The sequence below is a fragment of the Artemia sp. Qi Xiang Cuo genome, unplaced genomic scaffold, assembly GCF_049724085.1.
Source record: "Artemia sp. Qi Xiang Cuo unplaced genomic scaffold, ASM4972408v1 HiC_scaffold_32, whole genome shotgun sequence".
NCBI lineage: Eukaryota > Metazoa > Arthropoda > Branchiopoda > Anostraca > Artemiidae > Artemia > Artemia sp. Qi Xiang Cuo.
The window spans coordinates 1,600,480-1,612,174 of NW_028297441.1; the positions used below are offsets into that span (position 1 = coordinate 1,600,480).

General features: G+C 38.2%; 1 non-coding gene and 1 pseudogene across 1 annotated transcript; one reads left to right on the top strand and one right to left on the bottom strand.

Annotated features, from left to right (window-relative positions):
* Positions 1 to 1,988: 1,988 nt before the first annotated feature.
* Positions 1,989 to 2,152, bottom strand: LOC148938909 (U1 spliceosomal RNA). Its single transcript, XR_016143596.1, has one exon. It is a non-coding gene; the product is annotated as a U1 spliceosomal RNA (small nuclear RNA).
* Positions 2,087 to 11,695, top strand: part of LOC148938910 (uncharacterized) — a 75,660-nt pseudogene continuing 66,051 nt past the window's right edge.

Sequence of the window (11,695 nt, forward strand, 5' to 3'; positions counted from 1 at the left end):
GTGACCATGAGAGTGGGCTTAGTTGCACTCCAATCACTTTCGAATAATAAAAAGGGCACTAGCCCTTTCAATACCCAATTGAATGAGTCCTTTTTGAAGTTTTTACGACAACACTTTCTATAAAAACTTTATATGCCCCCAAGAAATCACTTACAACCTTAGCCCTCAGGGCTGTGGAGGGGGGGTTGTCATACTCCAAAACATAATTTCCAGACCCTTCAACTTCGTTCAACAAAATGGCTATATCAAAATGTTGATCAGAAGTTCCTGGGGAAAAGATGGACGTTGGGGGGGGGGGGGGCATTCACCCTCCGATCACTTAAGACTATTCATATAAGCATTAGCCCTCTTTGTTCACAACTAAATGAGCCCTTTTTGAAGTTTCTACGACAACACTTTTTATAAAAAACTATATATGCCCCCAGGGCATAACCTACAATCTTTGACCTGGGGGGCTATGGGGGGTTTGTCATCCTCAAATATCTAATTTCCAAAACTTTTAACTAAGCTGAACAAAATTGCTCAAAATTCTCAAAATTTTGATTGGATGTTTTTGGAGAAATGATGGGTGTCAGAGGGGGGTTGGTTGCCCTGCAATCACCTCTGACTATTAAAAAGGGCACTAACTCATTCAATTTACAATCAAACAAGCCCTTTTTGAAGTTTCTACAACAACGCTTTCTATAAAATTCTTATATGTCCCCAGGGTATAACTTACAACCCTTGCCCAGAGTGCTGTGGGGGATGGTCATTCTCAAACACATAATTTCCAAACCTTTCAACTATATTGAACAAAATGACCATCTCGAAATTTTGATTGGGTGTGCTTAGGGAAATGGTGGACGTAAGAGTGGGGTTAGTTGCCCTTCAATCACTTTCGAATATTGAAAAGAGCACTAGCCCTTTTATATATTCTGAATTGAAAACTAAAATAAAAATATTAAATTTATTTCGTACGAAAATATATTACAAAGTTATAGAGATACGCACTTTAAGAGTAGAAGCACAAAAAAGCTTGGTTCTAGGAGACAATTATAACTTTGAAGTGAGAGATGATACAAAACTTTCGTTGAAAAAATCGAACAAAAACAAAATTATTTTTTAATTTTCAGGTATTTTTTTACTTTGAATTAAAAAATTAATATTATTGCTTACACACTATAAATATTTTTTTGCTGCTTGCTTAATAATTTTAGTGATTCTGAACTGAAAATATGTATACATATACCAATGTCATTATCAGTAAGTAAATTCGAACTTATATTAATAATATTATATTTGACAAGTTTTTGCTTTCATAAATTTTAATTGAAAAACCAAAAGTTTCTATGCATTTGACAGTTTGAGCATAAATAGCAAAAATATTTCGGTAAAAAGTTGCATTGCAGACGAGATAAATATTTCTTTTAGGATGACTTGACCAAGCAGTGACCCTGGAGGGGCTGCAAACTATGAATTTAGCCCATAGTTTACATAAAGTATTGGCTATTGAAAAGTACAGATATTTTCTGGGCAAGTAATTTTCTTGCTGGGGAAGTAGAGGGATAGGTGGGAGGTGGGATTATCTTCCCATGGAATAATTGTTCGTGGGGAAAAGGAATTTTCCATGGAGAGGGAGCTGGATTTCCCGGAATTATTGAAAGACTCAGAAAATAAAGTTTAAATAACAAGTTTTTTCAACTGAAAGTAAGGAGCAACAGTAAAACTTGAAAACAACAGAAATTAATATATACGAGTTGGGTTGCTTCCTCCTTAATATTTTTGTTCTGCTGTGTCACAGCAGTTTTTACCTCAGGATAGTAGTACGGGATCCAGAGTTAGACCTCAGCTGTAGCATCAAACTTCAGGGCCGATACAATGACCTTATTAGTCAAGAAGAATAGTTAATCAATGATCCATTATTGCCTTAACAACAACAACTGGTATACTTCTCCCTTTAAATTGCATAATCTATGAGATAAAAAAGGAGGTACGTTCCAGTTTGTGGAAAGGGGTCCATGCGAACGCAATTTCCCACTACCAAAAATTACATTGTGGAGTTACCCCCATTTCGGGTAGTCAGTTGGATCAGCCAACCCAAAGTGCTATGGAAAAGCCTTATCCTGGGGATGACTCTGCCATGATCAAGGCAGCTCCTCAGTCAGGTAAGTATGATTTGTAAAAATCTAAAAAAAAAAAAACAGAATATATTTAAGCTATTATTAAATATTAAATATCCATGTGTCAGGTTGGCAGAGGTGTGCCAGCTACTTTGGGAATCTCGATTTGGTCGTCGAGGTTCTGGTAGTTTCTGGACTTGGAACCCGCCAGACGAAATTTTTATTTAAATTCATAATCTTTCAAAGCCTTTTTTGTTGTAAATGCGTTTTCTCGTCATCGAAAACTTCTTAATATTTTTTTGGAAAATGACACACTGAAACTTTTTGCTCGAAAATTTGACCTAAATTGAACACAACTGTGGCAATTTTTTTTGAAGGGTGCTAGTATTGAATATCTTTTGTTAGTTAGGACGTCATCCAATGACAAATCATGTACGTAAGCAAATGAGCAACTTAATTATTAAATCCTTCGTCCCGAACCACATGGTAATTTAATGAGTTTTTGCCCCTAATCTATTATATATTTTTATGAACCCTTATATTGCATAATGTGGTTATGGCAGATTGAACAGAAGATATATTTCAGGAAAAGAACAGAACGAAACATTTCACAAAGTTTTTTTTAAGACTCCTTGTTTCGCCAGAAATGTCTTAAGTAAATTTCCCAATTGGTTCACGGCAGACGCCAAGATGACCGTAACTATTAATTAATTAAAAAAAACTTTATCCACAAAATAAGTTTTTCAAAGAAAAATAAAGAACTCCATTTAACAAAAAATGAGCAAAAATAAAATAAAATAAACTACCAAGCTTGAAACTACCACAAATCAGCATCGATAAATAAGTGAAACCCAAAACGAACAGAAATTACAATAATTAACCGAGTCAAACTCAAAACGAGCGGAAATTAACATAAGTTGGGCGCAAAACCCCTATGGCTTCCCAAGGCCAGAACAAAATTTGCACTTTACTGAAAAAATATAAATGTTTATACTTTTATAACTTTAATAAATCAAATAATATTAACATTTTGATTACTAAATTTCAGTATATGCATATTAAACTGACAATGCACCTTCATTTGTATTTTTTAAGTAAAGTGCAAATTTTGTTCTGGCCTTGGGAAGGCATAGGGGTTTTGCGCCCAACTTATGTTAATTTCTGCTCGTTTTTGAGTCTGACTCGATTAATTATTGTAATTTCTGTTCGTTTCATGTTTCATTTATTTATAGATGCTGATTAGCGGTAGTTTCACGCTTGGTAGATTATTTGATTTTATTTTTTCTCATTTTTTGTTAAATGGAGTTCTTTACTTTTCTTTGAAAATCTTATTTTGTGGAAAAAGTTTTTTAATTAATTTCTTTTCGTTTTATATTGACATGGTCTTTATAGGGAAAAAGAAAATAATACTTTAAATCTTTTCTTTTTTTTAAGACTTTATAGTTTGGCCTGCTATTTGTATGCTAGAGAAAAATTTTCAGCAATTTTTAACGACATACACCCTTTTAAAAATCTAGACACAAATAGTACTGTTTAATTTAGTTTCATACCCCCTCTAGTTGACCTGAAATGAAAAACTTGATACCATTCAAAAAATTTGTTTACTTTCTTTGATAGCTTGGATACACTTACGCTATTTTGATTTGGTTAAATTTTAAGAGCAGAAGTAGCCCCAAAAGTTTGAACATAATACCCTCAGTCGTTCTTGGGATACTGCTGAGATGCCTTATTGGGAATTAGCATTACCACAGTGCATTTTGATTCAATCTTAAGGCAATACTTAGTTTTTAAACATAATGGGCAAATTGGAGGGTGGGCGTGGGAAGGCAGGCATTGGAGGGTGGGCATGGGAGGGTGGGAGTGGAAGGGGGATTACTTGCCCTCCAATCACTTTGGACTATTAAAAAGGGAATCAACCATTTCTATTTTCAACCGAATAAGCCCTTTTCGAAGTTCCCACGACAGCTCCACATCGATCTTTACTATAAAAATGTCAAGCTTTCTTATCACTTTCGACTATTAAAAAGGGCACTAGACCTTTTGATTTCCAATCGAATGAGCCCTTTTGGAAACGACAACGCTTTCTATAAATACCTTATATGCCCCCAGGGCATAAATTACAACCCTTACCTTAAGGTCTGTTAGGGTGGTTTTCATCCTCTCAGACCAAATTTCCAGAACTTTCAACTACGTTAAACAAAATGGCTATCTCAAAATTTTGATTGGACGTGTTTGGGGAAATGGTGGGCGTGAGAGGGGCGGTAGTCGCTCACCAATCACTTTCAACTATCAAAAATGGCCCTAGCCCGTTCAATTTCCAATCAAATGAGCCCTTTTGAAGTTTTTACGACAAAACTTTCATTAAAAATCTTATATGCCCCCAGGGCATAACTTAAAACCCTTGCCCTGAGTGCTGGCGGGAGGAGGGGTTTTCATTCTTAAAGACCTAATTTCCAGAACTTTATACTACGTTGAACAAAATGGCTATCTGAAAATTTTGATTGGATGTGTTTGGAGGACGTGTGGGCGTGAGAGACGGGTTAGTTACCCTCCAATCACTTTTGACTATTACAAAGGGCACTAGCCCTCTGAATTTCGAATTGAATGAGCCCCTTTTGAAGTTTTACGACAACTCTATCTATAAAAACCTTACTTGCCCCACGGGCAGAATTTACAACCTTTGCCCTTGGGGCTCTGGAAAGTTTGCCATTCTCAAATACATAATTTCCAGAACTTTCAACTACGTTGAACAAAATGGCTATCTCTAAACTTGATTGAATGTTTTTGGGGAAATGGTGGACGTAAGAGGGGTTTAATTACTCCCCACTCACTTTCGACTATTAAAAAGGGCAATTTAATTTCCAATCAAATGAGCCCTTTTTGGAAATTCTATAACAACTTTCTATTTAAACTTTATTTGCCCCCAGGGCATAACTTACAACCCTTGCACAGAGGGCTCTGAGAGGGCTATCATCCTAGAAGACCTAATTTCAAGAACTTCCAACTACGATGAACAAAATGGATATCTCAAAATGTTGTTTGGATGTGTTTGGGGAAATGGTGGGCGTGAGAGGGGCGTTAGTCGCTCTCCAATCACTTTAAACTATTAAAAAGGCACTAGTCCTTTCAATTTCCAATTGAATGAGCCCTTTTGAAGTTTCTACGCTTTCAAAACCTTATATGCTCCCAGGACATAGCTTACAACCCTTGCCCTGAGGGATGTGGGGGGAGGGGGTGGGGGTGGGCTTTGCAATCCTTAAAGACCTAATTTCCAAGACTTTCAACTACGTTGAATAAAATGGCTATCTAAAATATTGATTGGATGTGTTTGGAGAAAAGATGGGCGTGAGAGAGGGGTTAGTTCCCCTCAAATTACTTTCGACTATTAAAAAGTGCACTAGTCTTTTGAATTTCAAATCGAATGAGGCCTTTTTAAAGTTTCTACGACAAAGATTTCAATAAAAACCTTATATACCCCCAGGGCATAAATTATAACCCTTGCCCTAAAGACTGTGGGGGGAGTGTCCTGCTCAAAGGTATAATTTTCTGAACTTTGAACTGCGTGGAACAAAATGACTATATCAAAATCTTTATTGGATTTGTTTCGAGAAATGGTGGGCGTGGAAGGGGTGTTAGTTGCTTTCCAATCACTTTCGACTATTAAAAAGGACATTAGATATTTCAATTTCCAATCGAATGAGCCCTTTTTCAAGTTTCTACGCCAAAGATTTCAATAAAAACCTTATATGCCACCAGGGCATAATTTATAATCCTTGCCTTGAAGACTGTGGGGGGAGTTTCCTGCTGAAAGGTATAATTTCCTGAACTTTGAACTGCGTGGAACAAAATGGCTTTCTCAAAACCTTTATTGGATGTATTTGGAGAAATGGTGGGCGTGGACGGGGTGTTAGATGCTTTTCAATCACTTTCGACTATTAAAAAGGACACTAGCCATTTCAATTTCCAATCGAATGAGCCCTTTTTAAAGTTTCCACGACAACGCGTTATATAAAAACCTTTTATGCCCCCTGGGCATAATTTTCGACCCTTGCCCTGAGGGATGTGAGGGGGGTTGTCATCCTCAAAGACCTAATTTCCAGAACTAAACACTAACTTGAATAAAATGGCTATCTCAAAGTTTTGATTAGATATTTTTGGGGAGAAGATGGGTGTAAGAGGCGGGTTAGTTGCCCTCTAATCACTTTCGACTATTAAAAAGGGCACTAGCCCTGTAAACTTCCAATTCACCGAACCTTTTTTGAAGTTTCTACGAAAACACTTTCTATAAAAAACCGTATATGCCCCCAGGGCATAACTAACAACCCTTGCGCTAAGGATTGAGGGGGACTGTCCTCAAAAATATAATTTCTATGTGGAAATCAACTACGCTGAACAAAATGGCTATCTCAAAGTTTTGATTGGATGTGTTTTGGGAAATGGTGGGCGTGGAAGGGGGGTTAGTTGCCTTTCAATCACTTTTGACTATTTAAATGGGCACAAGCCACTCCAATTTCCAATTGAATGATCCCTTTTCGAAGTTTCTACGACAACTTCTTCGATACGAAGTTCCCTGGTTTAAAGGTTAAGATTAGAAAATAATACATTGTTCCAACATCGTTCTTATATGCCCCCAGGGCATAACTGAAAACTCACCCAGAGGGTTGTGGGGGAGTATCCTCCTCTTTACTTAGTCCCCGTTTCTTGTCTCGTTCTCAAGTTTCCCCGATCTTTACTTAGGCAGCGCGATCGCACTGCCTATGATTTATACAACAACTTTCTATATAAACCTTGTATGCCCCCAGGGAATAACTTGCAACCCTTGCACTGAGGGCTCTGAGGAGGCTATCATCCTAAAAGACCTAATTTCAATAACTTTCAACTACGTTGAACAAAATAGATATCTCAAAATTTTGATTGGATGTGTTTGGAAAATGGTGGGCCTGAGAGGGGGTAGTGGCTCTCCAATCACGTTCAACTATTAAAAAAGGCACTAGCCCTTTTAATTTCCAATTGAATGAGCCCTTTTGAAGTTTCTACGCTTTCAATAAAAACTTTATATGCTGCAAGGGCATAACTTACAACCCTTGCACTGAGGGCTCTGAGGGGGTTATCATCCTAAAAGACCTAATATCTAGAACTTTCAACCACGTTGAACAAAATGGATTTCTCAAAATTTTGATTGGATGTGTTTGGGAAAATGGTGGGTGTGAGAGGGGCGTTAGTCGCTATCCAATCGCTTTCAACTATTAAAAAAGGCACTAGCCCTTTCAATTTCTAATTGAATGAGCCCTTTTGAAGTTTCTATGACAACGCTTTCAATAAGAACTTTATATGCCCCCAAGGCATAACTTACAACCCTTGCCCTGAGGGCTGTAGGGGGAGGGGTTGTCATCCTTAAATACCTAATTTCCAGAACTTTTTACTACGTTGAACAAAAAGGATATCTGAAAATTTTGATTGGATATGTTTGGAGGAATGGTGGGCGTGAGAGGGGGGAATGTTACCCTCCAATCACTTTCGACTATTATAAATGGCACTAGCCCTCTCAATTTCGAATTGAATGAGCCCCTTTTGAAGTTTTACGACAACTCTATCTATAAAAACCTTATATTCCCCAAGGGCAGAACTTACAACCTTTGCCCTTGGGGGTCTGGGGGTTTGTCATCCTTAAATGCATAATTTCCAGAACTTTCAACTGCGTTGAACAAAACTGCTATCTCTAATTTTTGATTTAATCTTTTGGGAGAAATAAAGGGTATGATAGGGGGGTTAAGTACTCTCTAATTACTCTTGACTATGGAAAAAGGCAATTTTAATTTCCAATCAAATGAGTCCTCTTTGAAATTTCTATAACAACTTTCTATATAAACTTTATATGCCCCCGGGGCATAACTTACGACCTTTGCGTTGAGGGCTCTGAGGGGGTTATCATCCTAAAAGACCCAATTTAAAGAACTTTCAACTACGTTGAACAAAATGGGTATCTCAAAGTTTTGAGTGGATGTGTTTGGGAAAATGGTGGGCGTGAGAGGGGCGTTAGTCGCTCTCCAATCACTTTCAACTATTAAAAAAGGCACTAGCCCTTTCAATTTCCAATAGAATGAGCCCTTTTGAAGTTTCTAAGCTTTCAATAAAAACCTAATATGCCCCCAGGACATAATTTATAACCCTTGCCCTGAGGTCTGTGGGGGGAGGGGTTGTAATCCTTAAAGACCTAATTTCCAAAACCTTCAACTACGTTGAATAAAATAGCTATCTAAAATATTGATTGGATTTGTTTGGAGAAAAGATGGGCGTGAGAGGGGGGTGAGTTGCCCTCAAATCACTTTCAACTATTAAAAGGGCACTAACCCTTTGAATTTCCAATCGAATGAGCCCTTTTTCAAGTTTCTACGCCAAAGATTTCAATAAAAACCTTATATGCCCCCAGGGCATAACTTATAACCCTTGCCCTGAAGACTGTGGGGGGAGTTTCCTACTCAAAGGTATAATTTCCTGAACTTTGAACTGCGTGGAAGAAAATGGCTATCTAAAAATCTTTATTGGATGTGTTTGGGGAATGGTGGGCGTGGAAGGGGTGTTAGTTGCTTTCCAATCATTTTTGACTATTAAAAAGGACACTAGCCATTTAAATTTCCAATGGAATGAGCCCTTTTTGAAGTTTCTACGACAACGTGTTATATAAAACCTTATATGCCCCTGGGCATAACTTGCAACCCTTGCCCTAAGGGCTGTGTTGGACTGTCCTCAAAAAAATAAGTTCTATGTGGAAATCAACTACGCTGAACAAAATGGCTATCTCAAAATTTTGATTGGATGTGTTTGGGGAAATGGTGGGCGTTGAAGGGGTGTTAGCTGCCTTCCAATCACTTTCGACTATTAAAACGGGCACAAGCCACTCCAATATCCAATTGAATGAGCCCTTTTCGAAGTTTCTACTACAACTTCTTCGATACGAAGTGCCCTGCTTTAAAGGTTAAAATTAATAAATAATACATTGTGCCAACATCGTTCTTATATGCCACCAGGGCATATCTTAAAACCCTTGCCATGACGGTTGTGGGGGATTGTCCTCCTCTTTACTTAGTCCCTGTTTCTTGTCTCGTTCTCGAGTTTCCCCGTTCTTTACTCAGTCAGCGTGATCGCGCAGCCTATGATTTATACAACAACTTTCTATATAAACCTTAATTTCCCCAAGGCATAACCTACAACCCTTGCACTTTGGGCTCTGGGGGGGTTATCATCCTAAAAGACCTAATTTCAAGAACTTTCAACTACGTTGAACAAAATAGGTATCTTAAAATTTTGATTTGATGTGTTTGGGAAAATGGTGGGCGTGAGAGGGGCATTAGTCGCTCTCCAATCACTTTCAACTATTTAAAAAGGCACTAGTCCTTTCAATTTCCAATTGAATGAGCCATTTTGAAGTTTCTAAGCTTTCAATAAAAACCTTATATGCCCAACAGGACATAACTTTCAACCCTTGCCTTGAGGGCTGTGGGGGGAGGGGTTTTAATCCTTAAAGACCTAATTTCCAAAACTTCCAAATACATTGAATAAAATGACTATCTATAATATTGATTGAATTTGTTTGGAGAAAAGATGGGCGTGAGAGGGGGGCTAGTTGCCCTCAAATCACTTTCGACTATTAAAAAGGGCACTAGCCCTTTGAATTTCCAATCGAATGAGTCCTTTTTCAAGTTTCTACGACAAAGATTTCAATAAAATTCTTATATGCCCCCAGGGCATAAATTATAACTCTTGCCTTGAAAACTGTGGGGGGAGTGTCCTGCTCAAAGGTATGATTTCCTGAACTTTGAACTGCGTGGAAGAAAATGGCTATCTAAAAATCTTTATTGGATGTGTTTGGGGAAATTTCGGGCGTGGAAGGGTTGTTAGTTGCTTTCCAATCACTTTCGACTATTAAAAAGGACACTAGCCATTTAAATTTCCAATCAAATGAGCCCTTTTTGAAGTTTATACGACAACGCGCTATATAAAAAACTTATATGCCCCTGGGCATAACTTGCTACCCTTGCCCTAAGGGCTGTGTTGGACTGTCCTCAAAAAAATAAGTTCTATGTGGAAATCAACTACGCTGAACAAAATGGCTATCTCAAAATTTTGATTGGATGTGTTTCGGGAAATGGTGGGCGTTGAAGGGGTGTTAGTCACCTTCCAATTTTTTTTGACTATTAAAAAGGGCATAAGCCACTCTTATTTCCAATTGAATGAGCCCTTTTCGAAGTTTCTACGACAACTTCTTCGATACGAAGTGCCCTGCTTTAAAGGTTAAAATTAATAAATAATACATTGTGCTAACATCGTTCTTATATGCCCCCAGGGCATAACTGTAAACCCTTACCCTGAGGGTTGTGGGGGAGTGACCTCCTCGTTACTTAGTCCCCGTTTCTTGTCTCGTTCTCGAGTTTCCCCGTTCTTTGCTTAGGCAGCGCGATCGCGCAGCCTATAATTTATACAACAACTTTCTATATACACCTTATATGCCCCCAGGGCATAACTTACAACACTTGCACTGAGGGCTCTGAGGGGGTTATAATCCTAAAAGACCTAATTTCAAGAACTCTCAGCTACGTTGAACAGAGTTAATATCTTAAAATTTTGATTGGATGTGTTTGGGAAAATGGTGGGCGTGAGAGGGGCGTTAGTCGCTCTCCAATCACTTTCAACTATTAAAATAGGCACTAGTCCTTTCAATTTCCAATTGAATGTTCCCTTTTGAAGTTTCTAAGCTTTCAATAAAAACCTTATATGCCCCCAGGACATAACTTACAACCCTTGCCCTGAGGTCTGTGGGGGGGGGGGGCGGGTTGTTATCCTTAAAGGCCTGATTTCCAAAACTTTCAACTACGTTTCATAAAATAACTCTTAACAATATTGAGTGGATGTGTTTGGAGAAAAGATGGGCATGAGAGGGGGGTTAGTTGCCCTCAAATCACTTTCGACTATTAAAAAGGGCACTAGCCCTTTGAATTTTAAAGCGAATCAGTCCTTTTTCAAGTTTCTAGGACAAAGATTTCAATAAAAACCTTATATGCCCCCAGGGCATAACTTATAACCCTTGCCCTGAAGACTGTAGGGGGAGAGTCCTGCTCAAAGGTATAATCTCCTAAACTTTGAACTGCATGGAACAAAATGACTATCTAAAAATCTGTATTGGATGTGTTTGGGGAAATGGTGGGCGTGGAAGGGCTGTTAGTGGCTTTCCAATCACTTTCGACTATTACAAAGGACACTAGCCATTTAAATTTCCAATCAAATGAGCCCTTTTTGAAGTTTCTACGACGACGCGTTATATAAAAACCTTATATGCCCCTGGGCATAACTTGCTACCCTTGCCCTAAGGGCTGTGTTGGACTGTCCTCAAAAACATGTTCTAAGTGGAAATCAACTACGCTGAACAAAATGGCTATCTCAAAATTTTGATTGGATGTGTTTCGGGAAATGGTGGGCGTGGAAGGGGTGTTAGTCACCTTCCAATTTTTTTTGACTATTAAATAGGGCATAAACCACTCCAATTTCCAATTGAATGAGCCCTTTTTGAAGTTTCTACGACAACTTCTTCGCTACGAAGT